Source organism: Globicephala melas, chromosome 11 (assembly GCF_963455315.2).
Source record: "Globicephala melas chromosome 11, mGloMel1.2, whole genome shotgun sequence".
In the NCBI taxonomy this organism is placed as follows: Eukaryota; Metazoa; Chordata; class Mammalia; order Artiodactyla; family Delphinidae; genus Globicephala; species Globicephala melas.
In genome coordinates this window covers 48577325-48591467 of record NC_083324.2, presented here as the reverse complement: position 1 = coordinate 48591467, position 14143 = coordinate 48577325, and positions in this window count along the sequence as shown.

Below are 14143 nucleotides of genomic sequence, written 5' to 3'. Positions count from 1 at the left end.
GATTTCTGCATCTATGTTCATCAGTGATATTGGCCTGTAATTTTCTTCCTTTGTGACATCTTTTTCTGGTTTTGGTATCAGGGTGATGGTGGCCTTGTAGAATGAGTGTGAGTGTTCCTCCCTCTGCTATATTTTGGAAGAGATTGAGAAGGATCGGTGTTAGTTCTTCTCTAAATGTTTGATAGAATCCGCCTGTGAAGCCATCTGGTCCTGGGCTTTTGTTTGTTGGAAGATTTTTAATCACAGTCTCAATTTCAGTGCTTGTGATTGGTCTGTTCATATTTTCTGTTTCTTCCTGCTTCAGTCTGGGAAGGTTATACCTTTCTAAGAATTTGTCCATTTCTTCCAGGTTGTCCATTTTATTAGCATAGAGTTGCTTGTAGTAGTCTCTTAGGATGCTTCGTATTTCTGTGGTGTCTGTTGTAACTTCTCCTTTTCCATTTCTAATTTTATTGATTTAAGTCCTCTCCCTCTTTTTCTTGATGAGTCTGGCTAATGGTTTATCAATTTTATTTATCTTCTCAAAGAACCAGCTTTTAGTTTTATTGATCTTTGCAATTGTTTTCTTTGTTTCTATTTCATTTATGTCTGCTCTGATCTTTATGATTTCTTTCCTTCTGCTAACTTTGGGTTTTGTTTGTTCTTCTTTCTCTAGTTCCTTTAGGTGTAAGGTTAGATTGTTTACTTGAGATTTTTCTTGTTTCTTGAGGTAGACTTGTATAGCTATAAACTTCCCTCTTAGAACTGCTGTTGCTGCATCCCATAGGTTTTGGATCGTCGTGTTTTCATTATCATTTGTCTCTAGGTATTTTTTGATTTCCTCTTTGATTTCTTCAGTGATCTCTTGGTTATTTAGTAACGTATTGTTTAGCCTCCATGTGTTTGTGCTTTTTACTTTTTTTTCCCTGTAATTGATTTCTAATCCCATAGCATTGTGGTCAGAAAAGATGCTTGATATGATTTCAATTTTCTTAAATTTACTAAGGCTTGATCTGTGACCCAAGATGTGATCTATCCGGAGAATGTTCCGTGCACACTTGAGAAGAAAGTGTAATCTGCATTTTTTGGATGGAATGTCCTATATGTATCAATTAAATCTCTCTGGTCTATTGTGTCACTTAAAGCTTGTGTTTCCTTATTAATTTTCTGTTTGGATGATCTGTCCATTGGTGTAAGTGAGGTGTTAAAGTCCCCCACTATTATTGTGTTACTGTCGATTTCCTCTTTTATCGTTGTTAGCAGTTGCCTTATGTATTGAGGTGCTCCTATGTTGGGTGCATATATATTTATAATTGTTATATCTTCTTCTTGGATTGACCCCTTGATCATTATGTAGTGTCCTTCCTTGTCTCTTGTAAAATTCTTTATTTTAAAGTCTATTTTATCTGATATGAGTATAGCTATTCCAGCTTTCTTTTGATTTCCATTTGCATGGAATATCTTTTTCCATCCCTCACTTTCAGTCTGTATGTGTCCCTAGGTCTGAAGTGGGTCTCTTGTAGACAGCATATATATGGGTCTTGTTTTTGTTTCCATTCAGCAAGCCTGTGTCTTTTGGTTGGACCTTTTAATCCATTCATGTTTAAGGTAATTATCAATATGTATGTTCCTATTACCATTTTCTTCATTGTTTTGGGTTTGTTTTTGTAGGTTCTTTTCTTCTCTTGTGTTTCCCACTTAGAGAAGTTCCTTCAGCATTTGTTGTAGAGCTGGTTTGGTGGTGCTGAATTCTCTTAGCTTTTCCTTGTCTGTAAAGCTTTTGATTTCTCCATCGAATCTGAATGAGATCCTTGCCAGGTAGAGTAATCTTGGTTGTAGGCTCTTCCCTTTCATCACTTTAAGTATATCATGCCACTCGCTTCTGGCTTGTAGAGTTTCTGCTGAGAGATCAGCTGTTAACCTTATGGGAGTTCCCTTGTATGTTATTTGTCATTTTTCTCTTACTACTTTCAATAATTTTTCTTTGTCTTTAATTCTTGCCAATTTGATTACTATGTGTCTCGGCGTGTTTCTCCTTGGGTTTATCCTGTATGGGACTCTCTGTGCTTCCTGGACTTGGGTGGCTATTTCCTTTCCCATGTTAAGGAAGTTTTTGACTATAATCTCTTCAAATATTTTCTTTTGTCCTTTCTCTCTCTCTTCTCCTTCTGGGACCCCTATAATGTGAATGTTGTTGCGTTTAATGTTCTCCCAGAGGTCTCCTAGGCTGTCTTCATTTCTTTTCATTCTTTTTTCTTTATTCTGTTCCACAGCAGTGAATTCCACTATTCTGTCTTCCAGGTCACTTATCCATTCTTCTGCCTCAGTTATTCTGCTATTGATTCCTTCTACTGTAGTTTTCATTTCAGTTATTGTATTGTTCATCTCTGTTTGTTTGTTCTTTAATTCTTCTAGGTCTTTGTTAAACATTTCTTGCATCTTCTCGATCTTTGCCTCCATTCTTTTTCCGAGGTCCTGGATCATCTTTACTATCCTTATTCTGAATTCTTTTTCTGTAATGTTGCCTATCTCCACTTCATTTAGTTGTTTTTCTGGGGTTTTATCTTGTTCCTTCATCTGGTACATAGCCCTCTGCCTTTTCATCTTGTCTATCTTTCTGTGAATGTGGCTTTTTTCCCACAGGCTGCAGGATTGTAGTTCTTCTTACTTCTGCTGTGTGCGCTCTCATGGATGAGGCTATCTAAGAGGTTTGATGGGAGCGACTGGTGGTGGGTAGAGCTGACTGTTGTTCTGAAAAATGTATATCTTAATGAATTTTTTTATACATTTATTTATTTTATTTTTGCCTGCATTGCGTCTTCATTACTGCGTGCAGGCTTTCTCTAGTTGCGGCGAGTGGGGGCTACTCTTCGTTGCAGTGTGTGGGCTTCTCATTGGGGTGGCTTCTCTTGTTGCGGAGCACGGGCTCTAGGTGTGCGGGCTTCAATAGTTGTGGTGCATGGGCTGTAGAGTGCAGGGTCAGTAGTTGTGGCTCACAGGCTCAGTTGCTCTGCGGCATGTGGCATCTTCCTGGACCAGGGCTAAAACCCATGTCCCCTGCATTGGCAGGAGGATTCTTAACCACTGCGCCACCAGGGAAGCCCCTATCTTAATGAATTGTTATAAAGTAAATACCCATATAACCACCATTCAGGCCATAAAATAAAATTTTGCCAATACCCTAGAAGTCTATACCAACATTCTCACCCCCCAGCTTATACTCCCCTTCCTGATCACAATGCTGCCTTTCCCTCCTAGAGAGATCCATAATTCTGAGTTCTGTGTACATAACTTGCTTTATTTCAAAAAATAATGTTATCGGGAACTCCCTAGCAGTTCAGTGGTTAGGACCCAGTGCTTTCACTGCCTGGGGCCCAGGTTCAATTCCTGGTTGGGGAACTAAGAGCCCACAAGACGTGTGGCAAAAAAAAAAAAAAAAAAGTTATCATTTAAGTATGCATCCCAAAACACAGTCTAGTTTTGCTTATTTTAAGCTTCATATAAATAGAAGAATATAGTATATATTATATCTGACCTCATTTGCTCAATATTATATTTTGAAATTCATGTTGTTGCATGAGGCTGCAGCTCATTCATTTTCATTGCTGTATTCCATCAGATGAATCTAATACAATGTATTTAGCCCTCTACTGCTGATGCATATTTACGTTATTTCCAGTTTTTGCTACTGTGAGTAATGCTGCTATAAAATATCCTTGTCTTGGAGATTTGTAGAAGAATTTTTTATGGGTTACTAGTATAGCATTGTTAAAATCTCCCACCAGCGTTGCAAATTTCTCTTTGAAGAAAAAGTCTGACAACTTTTGCTTTAGACATATGGAGGTAGTTTTTTGGTACGTACACATTTAGAATTGTTCATTCATCCTGATGACTTGAACATTTTGTCAGCATGAAGTGGCTGTCTCTAATGCTTTTTGACCTAAATTCTGGTTTTTTGTTTTTTGTTTTGGCTGCATTGGGTCTTCATTGCTGCACCCGGGTTTTCTCTAGTTGCAGTGAGCAGGGGCTACTCTTCATTGCGGTGCACGGGCTTCTCATTGCAGTGGCTTCTCTTTTTGCGGAGCACGGGTTCTAGGTGCGCAGGCTCAGTAGTTGTGGCTCGCGGGCTATAGAGTGCAGGCTCAGTAGTTGTGGCACATGGGCTTAGTTGCTCCGCTGCATGTGGGATCTTCCTGGACCAGGGCTCGAACTCATGTCCCCTGCACTGGCAGGCAGATTCTCAACCACTGCTCCACTAGGGAAGCCCCTAAATTCTGTTCTGTATGATGTTACTAAAGCGAGACCAGCTTTCTTTCTTTCTTCCTTTCTTTTTTCTTTCGGCCATGCCATACGGCTTGTGGGATCCTACTTCTCCAACCAGGGATCAAACCCGGGCCCATTGCAGTGAAAGCACTGAGTCTCAACCACTGCACTGCCAGGGAATTCCCCTCTTTCATTTTTTAAATTGTGGTAAAATACACATAATGTAAAATTTGCACTTTAGCCATTTTAAAATGTACAGCTCAGTGGCATAAAGTACATTCACAATCACCACTATCTCATTTCAGAACTTTTTCAATCTTCCAAACAGAAACTCTATACCCATTAAACAACAACTGCCCCTCCCCCTTTCCCCTCGGCCCCTGGTAACCACTATTCTACCTTGTCTTTATGAATTTGAGTGTTCTAGGTACCTCACACAAGTGGAATCATACAACCTTTGTCCTTTGGTGCCTGGCTTATTTCACTTGTTTTTGGAGCTTTAAACAAACTTGCTATAAGACATCATCTTCATATAAATGCACTAAGCAGAGATTTTAAAAAAAACAAAACAAAACACCCACTGAGCGTAAGGCCCTGTGGTAAAGCAAAGATAAATAAACCACTGTCCCTACAGCGGAGGGCATGATGGATTGTGAGATGAGTGGCGTGTGGTCTTCCTCTTGCTTGACCTCAGCTGCTGTAAAGAGAAGTCTGTGTATGACATTTAGATGCCACTGAAGTTGCATCCCTAAGCGTGCGGGGCCAGAGCTGTTTTCGCTTGATGGAGGTAAATCCCGAGTCCACTGCCCAGGTGTAGTTGCTTGCTCCGGCCTCACGGTGGCGCATTTCCAAAGCAGCAAGGGTGCTCCTACCAGGGGAGGAAACAAACCCCTTCCCAAGTGTGGTGGCCGTGATCAGGGTGCTGCAAGACCTTTCTTCTTCTCATGACGCCACCTCCGTTGTCCCTACACAACCCTCACCCCACAGTCCCCCTTTACACAGTCACTGCCTTTCACCTGCGGTCTTAACATTTCCCCCTGCCATCCTCACCGTCACAGCCCACCAGGGCTGTCCTTTGAGCCCTCAGTTTCATTTCTGGATTGTTCTTCTTTTGCTCCTCCCTCTGCCATATGAGAATCAGTTTCCACATTGAATTGCAAATTTCTTGGCAAAATCCTGCTGAACTTTTTTTGTTTGCTCCACTCCTAAGCTCTTAAGATGAGACACTCGTCACAAATACCAACTTGGAACTATAGTCAGCAGCTTTGAGACGAGGGGCTCATTACTGACGTGTATTGTTTACTCATTCATTCCACAAGCATTGTGTCACTAAGTGCCAGGGAGCTAGCAGCACAGAACCAACAAGATAAAATCCTAGGGTTCAAGGTATGTGCTGTCCAGGGGTAAATAACAAGTAAACTGTTATAAAACAATGTGGTAAGGGCTGTAAGAGAGAATAAGCAGCAGTGAGCAGGAAGTGCTGAAGCCGGGGAGGTGGGGCTGATGGATGGTCAGCTTAGGCTTCCATGGGAAGCGAGGATGGAGATGAGTCATCCAGAGACTTTGGGAGTTTACCAGATGGAAGAGGGCAGCAAGGCCATATCAGGCTGCAAAAATAGCCCCTGAAAACAACATTATTTCCTCATGCCTGTCTGGAGATCAAGAGGTCAGGGCAAACCACGTGTGGGGAGCTCCCTGGTTGCCTCGGCTTGCCAACTGGATCTGGCAGGGGTGTTCAGTTTTATTAGTGATGATAAGTGTGGCTGATCTATCTGGCCCGTATTGCTGCTCTCTCTCAGTAGTTTTCATCTCTTGCGCACTAACAGTTGCCCCGCCGTCCACTCTAGCCTCCAGTTTACATTACTGAGAAATGGTCTGGTACGGAAGATCGCTGTGGTCCCTGTCGGAACAGCTTTCTCACAAGTTGGGCTCAGTGGGAACTGGCCAGATGGCCATGGCTGCCATTGGGATAGGTGCCTGCCCACCCTTGTCCAAGTAACTGTGTCCAGGGTTGGGATCTTGTTGTACAAACCATGGCCAGTTGTCCCAGAGGAAGCAGCCCCAACTGGTTTATTAGCAAGTTGCTGAGGGCAGGACAGTTGTCCCCTGCTTCTTCAAAGGCAAGGTTTCCCAGTCTTGGCACTATTGACATTTTGGGCTGTGTAATTCTTCGTCGTGGGGGACTGACCTATGCATTGTAGGATGTTTAGCTGCATCCCTTCCCCCTCTCAATGAGTTATGATAAGTAAAAATGTCTCCTGGGAGAAAACTCATCCCTGGTTGAGAACCACTGTTCTAAGGGGATAAGAGACTTCAGGATTGGTCCTTTCAGGTGGATGTAGTCAGTGGTCAGGACTGTGAGAATGAAGTCTACTGCATATATACCTGCCTCTACAGGGCTGGCTCAGAGGCTGAGAGGAGCAGCTCCTGCTGTGGGCAGGGATCTGAATGGAGCATTGGTGGGTTCAGATGTGAACAGCTATGCTCAGAGTGGGGAAACCAAGACAGAGTATTGTGTGTGTGTGTGCATATGTGTGTGTGTGTGTAGCTGCATGGATTTGAATGAGCATGTGCTTTGGTTTACTCTGTGTACATATTTCTGAGAATGTGCAGTTCTCAGTGTGGGTGTACATATATGCATGAGGACATAGATATCTGTGTGTTTTGAGGTTGGACTGTACATAGTCCACACTGCCCCTCCTCCTGTGTTATCAAGATAAATTAGTGTCATATATGAGACTTAATTGGTACTCTCAGTACGCTAAGATTCAGCTCTACTGAAGTTGAAATGAAACTTGGTTTGGAGTGGTTTTTCCTATTGTGTAGACCTGTCTATCTCTAGACATAAGTAATGTGTAATGAATGGGTGTTAACCCCAATGGTCTCCAATGACATCATGCTTCAGCACCAGAATCCAGGGTGGACTGAACTCAGGGTCCAAGAAGCACAGCCAAATCCATTCTGAGTTCATCTGTGTTCTAGAGACTAGAGTCTCAGCCCTTTGACCAACTGGTTGTACAACAAACCAGTTAACCTTTCATTTCTTTAATTTCCCTTCTTGTAAAGTGGAGTTAATTAATATGCTTCTTAGGGGACTCTCTTGAGAACAACTTACGTTATCATAAAGACTTAAAAAAATAGTGCTACATAAATGTTGAGTGAAAATAAATTGTTCTTCCTCATTATATAAACTCCTCCCTTAAAAAGTCAGCTGACGTTTATTTATGTACTCTGTGTTCCTGCTACTTTATCTAAATATTTGTCTTTTTTCTTGGTTAGCTATGTGGATTGGGTCTGTATCTTCATTTGGTATAGTGGCCATTGTGGCCACTAGTGACTCAATTGTCATTCGTGTTCATGATGTTTTTGACAGTGATGATTCTGTCCTGCCTAATTCCCCAGATCATCAATCAATTTGAAATGAGTTCTTGGACACTTTCAAGAGAGAAGAGCTTGTATTCTCTCAACCAACCAACCAACCAACCAACCAACCAACCACATGTGAAAAGCAGAAAGATATGTGGGTCAAGACTCTGGCCCTGAAAACACGGTAGTAAGGGACAAGGCACAGACTTGGAGGAGAGAGACCCATGGATGCTCTTGCCAGGTGACTTTCCTGCTCTTTTAAATTAATACTATTTTTTTTCCCTCCAACTCTATTGAGGTACAATTGACAGATAAAATTGTTTATATTTAAAGTGTACAACATGATGATTTAATATACACATACTTTGTGAAATGATTACCACAATGAACACATCCATCACCTTATGTAGTCACCGTGTGTGTGTGTGTGTGTGTGTGTGTGTGTGTGTGTGTGTGTGTGTGGTGAAAATGTTTAAGATCTATTCTGTCAGCAAATTTCAAGTGGTCATTGTGGGTTTTCTTTCTTTTCTTTTCTTTTCTTTTTTGGCCACACTGCATGGCTTACGGAATCTTAGTTCCCTGAACAGGGATTGAACCCGCGCCCTTGGCGGCAAAAGCTCAGAGTCCTAACCACTGGACCACAAGGGAATTTCCTCAAGTGTTCAGTATAGTATAGTTAGTTATAGTCATCATGCTATACATTGTATCGCCAGAACTTATTCATCTTACTGAGGCTTATATCCCTTGACCAGCATCTCACCATTTCCCCCATCTCTAGCCCCTGGTAACCACCATTCTACTCTCTGTTTCTATGGGATTGGCTTTTTTTACTTTTGATTCCACATATAACTAAGATCATACAGTATTTGTCTTTTTCTGTGAAGCTTATTTCACCTAGCATAATGTCCTCTAGGTTCATCCGTGTTTTTTGCAAATGGTAAGATTTCCTTCTTTCTCATGGCTGAATACTATTCCATTATACTCTATCCACGTATGTATGTATCTATCTATCTCATTTTCTATAACCATTCCCTATCTTGGCTATTGTGAATAATGCTGCAATGAAAATGAGAGTACAGATATCTCCACAACGGACTGATTTCATTCCCTTTGGATAAATATCCAGAAGTGAAATTGCTGGATCATACAGTTCTCTTTTTAAGTTTTTTGAGGAAACTCCATACTGTTTTCCAAGGTGGCTGCACCAGCTTACATTCCCACCAACATTGCACAAGGGTTCCCTTTTCTCCACATCCTTGTCAACACTTGTTATCTCTTGTCTTTCTGACGATAGCTATTCTAACAGGTGAGGGGTGATATCTTACTGTAGTTTTGATTTGCATTTCCCTGATGATTATTGACGTTGAGCACCTTTTCACGTACCCATTGGTCATTTGTTCGTGGCTTTTTTCAATAGTAAATACTACTACACTATCTGCAGTTAGTTGAATACGTGGAGGCAGAACCTCGGATATGGAGGAAACTCGGATATGCAGGAACCTCGGATATGAGGGCCAACTATAAGTTATACATGGATTTTCGACTATGCGGAGGGTCAGTGCCCCTAACACCTGCATTGTTCAAGGGTCAACTGTAGTTATTTATTTATTTATTTTGGCCGTGCTGCGCGGCACGCAGGATCTTAGTTCCCCAACCAGGGATTGAACCTGCGCCCCCTGCAGTGGAAGTGTAGAGTCTTAACCACTGGACCACCAGCGAAGTCCCCTGTAGTTATTTTTAATACTTTCGTTCTTTAACCTTTATACTAGAATTAAATGATTAACACACCACTATGTTACAGTATTAAAGTATTCTGAATTTGATTATATACTTACTTTTATTTTATATGCTCATATTACTAAGTAGCATCCTTTCATTTCAGCTTTACGAATACCTTTCAGCGTTTCTTGTAGGGCAGGTCTATTGGCAATGAATGCCCTTGGCTTTTGTGTGCCTGGCAAAGGGTTTATCTTTCCTTTGTTGCTAAAGGACAGGCAGCTTTGCTGGGTAAAGTGTTCTTGGTTGGCAGTTTTTTCTTTCAGCACTTTTATGTATCACCCCACTCTCTCATGGACTGCAAAATTTCTGCTGATAGCCTGTTGAGGGTTCCTTTGTATGTGAGATTCTTTTTTTTCTCTTGCTGCTTTAAAAATTCTTTGTCTTTGATTTTAGAAAGTTATATTGCAATGTGTCTTGGAGAAGATCTCTTTGGGCTGAATCTGTTTGGGGACCTATGAGCTTCATAAACTTGGATGTCCAAATCTCTCCCTAGATTTGGGAAGTTCTCAGCCATTATTTATTTAAATAAGCTTTCTGCTCCTTTCTCCCTTTCCTCTCCTTTGAGGACTCCAATAACATGTTGTTTTGTCTGATGGTATCCTATAATTCACATAGACTTTCTTCATTTTCATTCCCTGTGATAGCTTCTTTGCTTTCTAGAACAACAAAGTATCCCAGGATCAACCTGTACATTTCTGCCCCCAACATGGAATTAATGATTTTCTTTAAAGAGTCCTGGCTCCTTGTACAGATAGAAAGGAATGGTGTTTAGGGATCACCTCCTGGGTGTCAGGGATGTATGCTGTTATTAAACCCAGCAATAATGCATCACATCAAGGATGAAGAGAATGTACAGAGCCAGACAATAAACTACAAGTTCATACTGATATTTCCAACTTAGTTTTCAGATTGTAGAATTTTCCCTAACTTCTTTGATTTTATATTTCTTTTCTCTTACACTGAAAATCTTGATTCTGAATGAATTTACTATAATTGATTATTTGCTTATTCTAACTTATACACATTACTGAGTAATAAAAATATTTCCAAGTAATATCTCTAAATACATGTTTTTAAGAATGTTTGTAAAACATACCAATATTACTTAGTAACAATAAGACTATGAAATTCAAGATTTCTCTGTTCTTTCTTTCCCTTAGGGTATATCCCTTTGGTAAACAAAACTGTGTTTTAAAGTCACGTGAAATAATTTTTGTTTGGTTGTGCTACCCACTTGATATACAGTTAAGTTCATTTGTCTCAGTATGGTTTCAATTTTAGGAGCTACTCTTCAGAAATTAGATTTAATTTTTCAATTATATTAAAGGTTCCCATGGTTTCAAAGTCAAAACTATAAAACAAGGTGTATTTAAAGAAGCCTAGCTTCCCTATCTTTCCCCTCTACTCTGTTCCTCCTTATAAGTAACCACTTGTCTTAGTTTTTGGTTTTCCTTCCATTGTTTCAGAAAATATAAGCAAATGCATAAAAATATCCACCTCTTGTTATTACTCTAAAGGTAGCATACTATAAACACTTTTTCCCACTTAATAGTATTTTCTGCCCACTAGCCCATAGTGTTTTATCCTAGTGATCCTCCTCATGACTCAGTGCACAGTTCTCTATGGTGTGAATATATCATGGTTTATTCAATCATTCTCTATTAATGTACATCTGGTTCCCTCATTCTTAATCCTGAGCGGATAACCATCTGAGGAAAATCCATAACAAGGAAAACAAAACAAAAAACAGAAACAGAAAAAGGAACCTGGAAAACAGAGCCTATGTAGAGAAAACAAAAACTACTATATCTGCAGGGAAAGTAGAAAAGTTATGTAACCATGGAAAAGAGAACAGGGTACTCCAATGAAGGAATGCTTACAGAATAAGAAAGAGCTCTTGGAAAAATCAAAGTGTGGAATCAGAAATTTAAAAAAATAAAAAACCAAAAACTTCATTAAGAAGGATCAGAAGATAAAGTTGAGGAAAGCTCTCAGAAATTAGAGCAAAAAACCAAAAAACCAAAACCCCATAAAGATGGAAAATAGGAGAGAAGTGATTTGAAAATCAGGGGACTACATCATAGAGATCAGTCCTGGAAGTCCAATATTTGAATAATAGGAATTCCTAAAAGAAAGAATAGGGAAAATGGAGGAGAAGAAATAACAAAATTATTTAAGATAACTTCCAAGAACCAAAGAGCTTGAGTTTCAAGACTGAAAGAACTCACTCAGTATACAGTGGATGGATGAATAGGCTTGCATCACAGAATATCATTGTACAACTTCAAAACATTGGGAAGAAAAAGAAGATTTTTTTAGATTTCTTAAAATTAAAAAAAAAAAAGAGGTCACATAAGATGAGTAATTGGATGTTTTCAGAATTTGCAACAGCAGAAGTGGAAGCTAGTGGTCATTGGAGTAATAGCTTCAAAGTCCTGAAGGAAAATGATTTCCAACCTAGAATTTTATACCCAGCCAAACTATATTGAGGGTGAAGGTTTTCAGACAAGCACAATCTAAAAAAACATAAATAACCCGATGATGCATAAAACTGGAAAAAAAAAACCCCAATAAGAAGTAGAATGTTATTTACAGACACAAACACAGCCATCAAAACAATCAGCTAACAGAGGTAAAAGTGGTTGCCCCTGGGAATAGATCATATGGGAGGGGGGAATTCTCTTTCAACTGTGAGAATGAGTAATTTTGATAAAAATAGCAGATAAAAAATATCAGAGAGAGAAGAAACAATTTTTTTAAAAAAGATGACTTTTGAAAACTGTTTTAAGTTGATGTGACTGTTTTGAAGACTATGATAAAAGATACAGAGGAAGAAGTATGACTCTGAGATGTTTATGGAAACTGGCTAAAGCATCAAAGTTTAGAGGCACCTTTTAAACCATCTGCACTCACCAATCTCCTGGCACCTGACTAGGCCTTCTGGAAAAAGAGACTCCTTTCAGTTGGTTAAAAAAAAAAAAAAAAAAACCACGAGAAAGAGAGACATGCTGGAAGAGGTGGCTTGGGCCTTTCCTAAATACAGAACTGGGAGATGTTGGGAAAAACATTGAAGAAAGGATATGTCAACTTTCTTAAAAGTGAAAGGACCAGTGATGCCAGGAAAATGCCAAATAGCTCCAATGATTTGGAGAGTAATAGTGTTTCCCAAATTTATTTCATGTTATAATCACCAGGGGAGCCTTTAAAAATCCGGAGGCCCATATCATACCGCATACCAATTAAATCAGACTAAGTAGGAGTAGGGGCCAGACATCAGTATTTTTTTTCTTTTTTTTTTTTGGCCATGCTGGGGGACTTGCAGGATCTTAGTTCCCCCACCTGAGCCCTCAGCAGTGAAAGCATGGAGTCCTAATCACTGGACCACCAGAGAATTCCCCGACATCAGTATTTTTTCAAAGACCCTCAGGTGATTCCTGTGTGCAGTCAAGTTTGGGAACCATTGGGGTAGAGTGTGTGTATGAGGAGGATAAGACTGAAAGGATAGGGTAAAATTGTGAAGGGTCTCAAATGCCCAGCTACTAGAGGGCAATGGAGGTGCCACTGAAAGCTTTTGAACTGGAAGTGATGCAGTGTGGTATATGGGGAGATTAATACATAGAAGAAGTGGGAGGAGGTGAGTTCCAGAAGCACGGAGAACACTGGCTAGACTGATAGTCTAGTTCTTAAAGTCAGAGGAAGCAGCACAGAGAAGTACGCAGGCTGTGTGCGTTTGGTGTGTCCACGGGTCACCAAGTCCTCCCTGCCTCATTGGAAACTACTGTTCCTCTCTCTCAAGCTCCATGGGGCCCGTCTGGTGTGGTGGTCCCCCAGATGGGTGGGAAAACCACCAGGAGGCAGTGTCGGCCAAAGCCCGGCCCAAGAGAGGGCGGCGGACTCTGCTCTCTGATTGCGCCAGATCCCCGGCGTGGAGGAAAGTGATCCCCGTCCCGGAGAAGTTGAGGACCAAGCAGGGGCGGTGGGTAAGGAGGCTGTGCAGCTTTTTGCGCCAACAACCGAAGGGGCAATGACAGCCTGAGGTCGTCCTAACTGCCCCCCAACTCCTTAGGTCGTCACTGCACTTCCTTGCTATTCCCGCCTGCGGTGAGAGGTTCACTCCTCTGCCGGCGCCATGAAAAAGCCAGTGAGGATCTAGAAGTCGGCGGCCTCGACGGCCTCTTCCCACCCGAATCCCCAGGACCCCTACAATGGAGGGCCGAACGCACAGTAAGTACTCCATATGCAAGGAAAGACTCAACGGAGGCAAACAGGAAGTGGGAGCTGCTGGGCACGAGGGGCATCGACCCCGGGCTTGTCCCCCTAGTTTCTTTGTTGTCGGGGACGGGAGGCCAGGGGCAGAGGAGGGCCAAGGCCGTGGGCTGACCATTTCCTCAGTCCCCCCGACAATCGCGGCGACCTAGCTAGGGCGAGAAGTCACGGTGACCGAAACCTTTTGGAGGGGGGCTGTATGCTCGCCCGGTCCCTCGTGGTGATCGGCTCGAAGCACTCGTTTTCCAAAGGCGGCCGAGAGCCACCCCACTGGAGCGCTCGCCCGCAAGATGGGATACATCGAAACGCCTCTTTTGAACACACGTTGACAAAGACCCCCTCCCACACAGCGGCGACGTGCACGTGACAGTTTTCGGGCCGTCGCAACTACGTGGGAACTTGGAATAGGTCTGCGGCTGCACACAGCCGGGCGCCGGGGTTCCCGCACCCACACCCCGCTCGTCAGGGCCCGGGGTCCGAGCCACTGCGA